Consider the following 6,111-nt stretch of genomic DNA (forward strand, 5'->3'; position numbering starts at 1 on the left):
ATTATGGATTTTGTGGTTGCTTTCCGTCGCACTCAAAGGCAAAATGATTCCGTGTTTGTTGTGGTTGATCGTTTTAGCAAGATGGCTCACTTCATTCCTTGCCACAAGACCGATGATGCTTCTCATGTGGCTACCTTGTTCTTAAGAGAAGTGGTGAAGCTTCATGGCATTCCAAAAAGTATTGTGTCGGACCGTGATCCTAAGTTCTCGAGCTACTTTTGGAAGACTTTGTGGAAGTTAGTGGGAACCAAGCTCTTGTTTAGTACCTCTAGTCACCCTCAAACCGATGGCCAAACTGAGGTGACTAACCGTACCATGTTAACCGTTCTCCGAGCTATCATTAGCAAACACATGAAAGATTGGGATCTTAAGCTACCTCAAGTTGAATTTGCTTACAACTACTCTCATTGCATAGCTATCGGGAAGACACCATTTGAAGTAGTGTATGGCTTCAATCCCCGCCTACCACTTAACTTGTTGCCTAGTATCCCTCAAGAGGAGTTGAGCTTTGAGGCAAAAGATAGAGTGGAAACAATGAAAAAGCTTCATGAAGATGTCAAGAAGAGAATTGAGAAGGCAAATGAGAGTTACAAGGCAAGAGAAAACAAATTCAAGAAGCTAAGGGAATTCCATGTAGGTGATCTTGTGTGGCTCCATCTTCGGAAGGAAAGATTCCTGGCTAAGAGAAAGAAAAATCTCATGCCAAGATCCGGAGGCCCCTTTGAAGTTGTAGAGAGAGTTGGACCTAATGCTTACAAGCTCAAACTACCGGGAGACTTTGGTGTTCATGTTACCTTTTATGTTGGTGATCTAGCTCCTTTTCTCTTTGAAGATGATATTGGTGATGATGATCCGGAATTGAGGGCAATTCCTTTTGAAGAGGAGGGGTTTAACGCGGGTGCATGGAAATTAGTGGAAGAAGTGGAAGACGTGCCACGTGTCGTGACATGAAGTCGGACCAAGCTCCTTGGAGGTCACCTTTCGGGGCTAACCATCATCACACTTGAAGACAAGAAGCTTATCAATATATGATGCAACTACTTCATTCAGCCATATCTCCTTCGTTATAAGGAATTTTTAAGTGATTCAAATTGGAGGTGAAAGTAAAGTTCAAGAGATTTCCAACAACTAGTCACATGCCAAATTTGAGCAAGAAACAAAGAAGTTATGAACGTTTGAAGTTGAGCTGTCTAGGAGCAGGGGAGTTCGACCGAACCAAAGCTGGTTCGCCCGAACTTCTAGGCAGTTTCAGACCTGTTTTTGCATCTTTGCTGGAGTGGCTGAACTCCAAAAGTTTGACCGAACCTACCCACAAGTTCGACCAAACTGACCCTAAGTTCGGCCGAACCTTTTCTCGTTTTTTTGTCAGTTTATGCGTACTATTTAAGTTGTTTTTAAGACGTTTTGCAAAAATTAATGTTGAACTTTGCTTGATTTTGTAATCAAAGAGACTTTCTCTCTCTACCATAATCTTTGTGATTATCTTGCTTTCTTTGTGATTGCTACCTTGTAATCGTTGTGGTTACACCTTAATTCTAGCTTTACTTAGTGTTGGCTCTGATTAAGACCCCTATTTCATTAATCTTTGTGATTTTGAGATAGGTTTATCCTTATTTGTTGATTGAATTGGTTGTTACTTGATTTCTCCTCCCTTTTTCTTGAGTTTTCTTGGTTATTTCATATCAATTGAGGTGCCTCGAATCTCCCTTACGTGGCATGGTCGTATCCTTGAGGTGCATACTTATTCTTTTTTTCTTTTAATTGCCATTTTTGTTTTCTTTTCCTTATTATTATTCGCTTCTTATAGTCTTGGGGATATTCGTACCTACCTTTCTTACCCCCAGGATGCTTGTGACTGCTCGTTTTCCTATCGGCCATCGACTGGTCACGATTGAGAAGAGGCGATCCACTTCGGCGACTTTCACCAGAGGATCCTTTCAGCAACTCGTGCGTCGGTGAGTATTTTAACCACATGTGCATCTTCTCTTTTTTTTTTTATTTTTTTTTTATTTTTGTTTATTTTCTGATGATTTTTCATGTGGCTGTGTTTATAGATCGATCTTCGTCCTTGGAGTTTGATCGTCGGAGTCCCTGAGGCTGTCCGGTCTGGCATGATTTGTTACCGTTTTCGGGCCCTTTATCAGGGACTTCCAGTCCTCCAGAGGACATAAACTTGGTTTTTAGGCGAGCGTGTTCTCTGGAAGTCTTCATTCGAGGAGCCTGCGGTCCCTACGGATCCTCCGATCCGGATGTTGCGTCCGGACTTGCTGTCTATTGAGGATCAAGCTCAAGCGATCCTCGGTTATCCAGCGGAGCAGCTGGTGCTGCCGGATGCATCTTACCAGGCTTTCATCGCATCCAAGCTGACTCCTTTCACAGCTTTTGTTCCGGTTAGTATTTTACCATATGTTTTTTTTTTATATTTCTTTTATTTTCGGAACCTTGACTCTCTTATTGTGTTTTTAGCGAGTCGAGCTAGGTGGTTGGGTGCCTCATACGACGGAGGTCACGTATACCAATGCTTTTGGATCAGTAATTCGTGAGATTCTCCTAGCAAATACGGTAGTTAGTGAGCTTACTAACTAACCGGACAGTTAGGGTGTCCGTCCACCCCCTGTACAAAGAGCGATGAGACAGCGTCGCACCCATGTAGTCACGTGCCCCCAGTCCCGAGACATGTGTACTCATCTTGTGGACAAAACTGCTGAGAGAGTTGCTGACTTTCTTCTCTCTCACTGGATTTGGATATATGCCTCCAGTCTTGAGACATGTATTTCTATCTTGTGGACATCCGGTTCGAATACCGGACCTGGCTCGAATGCCGGACCCTTTTCGGTTCGAATATCGAAAACCCTTTTTCATTCTTTTTACTTTGTTAAAGTCAGGCTAAAGTTTCAATGACATATCGAGGGACTTTAGACCAACGATGATATAATTGAGAGGAAATCATCCCCTTTTAGTCTTTTTTTTAAAACCGATCTCTTCTCATGACTTGACATCACCCAGAATACATTTACTTATAAAAGTATTCTACAATTGCAAAGGATCAATCTAGATTCTTTAGCACGTTAAGACTAGGGAAAACTTTCTCTAGCCTTAATAGCTACTTGTTTCAAACACTTAGCAAACCGAGGACTGTTTCGACATCCTTAAACATTACTGAAAGATTCTCTAAACCTTAGAGAACTTCGTAGAATAAGTCTCGGATTTTTCCTTGACTACTTTGATCATCGTCTATCGTAGACTCGATCAAAGTGGGGGCTAACTGTAGACATCTAATTTTGGCCTCCTTTCCCGACAGGAAGTGCAATGACGATAAATAAAGCTATCTTCGTGTTGGATCAAATTGAAGAATACTTATGGATAAATAGTTAAGCCACAAAACACAAAAGACTAGCCCGAATAAAAGAACAAAGCCAATACAAGGTCCAAATAACTAAACACGATCATATTAGCGCTTAAGCCCGTGCTTAAAACCTAATAATGACGGATTTAGGAGCGTCTAGGTTAAAATTTAAGCTGCCGCGGAAAATGTCGCGCGCATCTCACAAAGTCGAGCTCAACTGTTGCGCGCAACTTATTTAGTTGGGCGCAGCACTCCGCGCAACTTCTGGAGATGCGCTCGCGAAAGATTCAGAATATCAAAATATTGGAAAATCGAATCTTACCATAGAGATGATCGCAAGACAAATAACTGCGCGCATCATCTGCGTGCGACATATTCACTTGTGCGTGACAGCCGCCCGCAACTCATCCAGTTGCCCGTGACACCTGCTGCGGCAGAATGCTCTTAACCCTAAACCTAATCATTCCCTATAAATAAGACCCTAATCTGAGGCTTAAACACACAAAAAATAACCTAAAACGCTGGCAGAGTACTTGTGAACTTGTGCTTCCTAACCCTCTTGTCCTAAACACTCACCCCTTTGATATTTTGTTACTACGGTGGAGGTTCCCCAACAAGAAGGAATCCATAAGTGTTCTAATTGGAGATCTAGCAAAGAGAAGTGCTGAATTCCCTAGCACTTAGTTAAATCACGTTTATTTTCTTGTTTTAAAGAACCTTAATTAATTAATTAGTGCTGTTTGATCACCTTTAAAATAATTAATTAATCAATTCCATATAGCATCTTTTGTTAAATAAAGATTAGAATTGAATAAAGTAATTGTTGGTTGATCACTTAAGCCAAGGTGAATATTGTTTATTTTCTTGTTCTTTTCACGAATTTAATTAAATAAGAATAACGACCTTACGATGTAATTCCTACGTGAATTGATGTGTGTAAATAAAATCAATTAACATAGTTTTAGGTATCACGTTGCATATATTGTTTGGTGATGAAATTGTGCAAAAGGAAGAGCTAGTAGAGGCCGCACTAGGGATAGGATCGTGATTCCCCTGTAAAGGGAACGTTATCTTAGTACCCTCGCTCCCGAACTCATTTCTGGTTTATGCAGACCAATTTGGGCATGGGTAATATAAACTTATGATTCATGCTAAATATCCCTTGAACTCTACTTGGGAGAAAAGCATGATCGAGGTTTATAGGTTTTCCTAAAACTCATTGGTGACTCCTACTTGTTCCTTACAAAAAAGCGTGTATGATAGAATCATTTCAAATTCAAGGTCCCCCAAACAGTCAGGAATTCAAATCCTAATACACCCTAACAAGTGTAAAGTCCTAGGCTTTTAAAGGGCCATGGGCATTTAAAGAGAGTACTCCTTAGACGGGAACACCCTCCTTATAGTGGTGACTCCACTGGGGACTTAGAGGTTACATGATTAGTTCTTAGTTATGGTCCAAGGTTTCCAACACCAGGTTGCCTATGGGTTGTAACGAGAACTAACTATGACAATCTCTAGTTAAAGAGCGAGACTTGAACGCATAATATCTTCCTTTTGCACAAAAGTAAAAACCAAACAAGCAACATTGCATCATGCATAAGTAGGGATGTTCATCCATCCAAGACTGGACCGGACCAAAAATTAGAATTTTAAGAATCGGAGACCGGACCGATTAATTAGGACCGAACCCGGACCGGACCGAAAGAATCGGTCCAAAACCCGGACCGGACAGCTTTGGACCGATTTAAGAATTTTTCATAAAAGAATACTAATTTTTTTTTATAAAGTTTAGGAAAGCAGAAAAAAATTATTGAAAAACTATATTGTAACGTCATTTTTACGTCTTTTTTTGTATGTTCAGTGCAAAAAGCTTATAAATTTAAAGTTTTCTAAGCTTATTAAGAATAATTTTAACCATTATTTAAGGTTTCACACATATTTTTAATAAAAAATCGGTCCGGTCCAAAACCGGTTTTTATAGGGTTTTGGACCGGACCGGACCGAAGACCGGAAAAATGAATTTCAAGACCCGAAGACCGGACCGATTTTTGGTCCATTTTTTCGGTCCGGACCGATTTATGAACACCCATATGAATAAGTATAGCACACTTAAACATTGGGGATTGGCTCATTGACTAGGGGTTGCTAACACTAGGCTTCTATCCCGAAATAAATAACAATCATCCCACCCATATCGCTAACAAAATGTTGGGAGGACGATGTCATAGGTCAACTCGTTGAGTGATTGATTTGTGCGTCGTTTCTTAAGATATGGTACGTTGGACACCCAAGCCTTTTGACCTTAGAATGGCAATACGTGAATCTTGACTTATGGCATGCTTATGTGATTTTGTGACTATATGCAACGTGTTAGGATAGTCTTCTTTTTTTTTTTTTTTTTTTTCCTTTTAGTTTGGTCTAGGTTCCCAATTACGAAGTCATCTCTTCGTGATTTAGATTCATATTCGAAGGGTAACATAAAAAAAAAAAGAACAATGCAAAAAAAAAAAAGGAAAACAAAAAAAAAAGTGCTCGAATTAAAAAAAAAATCATCATACGAGCAGGTGGCGCGCGCAACTCATTGAGTTGCACGACTCCTCCAAGTGCAAGTCATTTCGTTGCGCGCGACATCCGCGCGCAACTAAATCACTTGCGCGCGCCTACTGTATGAATCAATTTTGATTTTTCAAAAAACAAATTGACTCGTCAAAACACGATATCTTTATTCAAGAATTGTTAAGGGCGATGTTATCCGTTCGAATATA

This window comes from Chenopodium album, chromosome 2 (assembly GCF_948465745.1).
Source record: "Chenopodium album chromosome 2, dcCheAlbu1.1, whole genome shotgun sequence".
NCBI lineage: Eukaryota > Viridiplantae > Streptophyta > Magnoliopsida > Caryophyllales > Amaranthaceae > Chenopodium > Chenopodium album.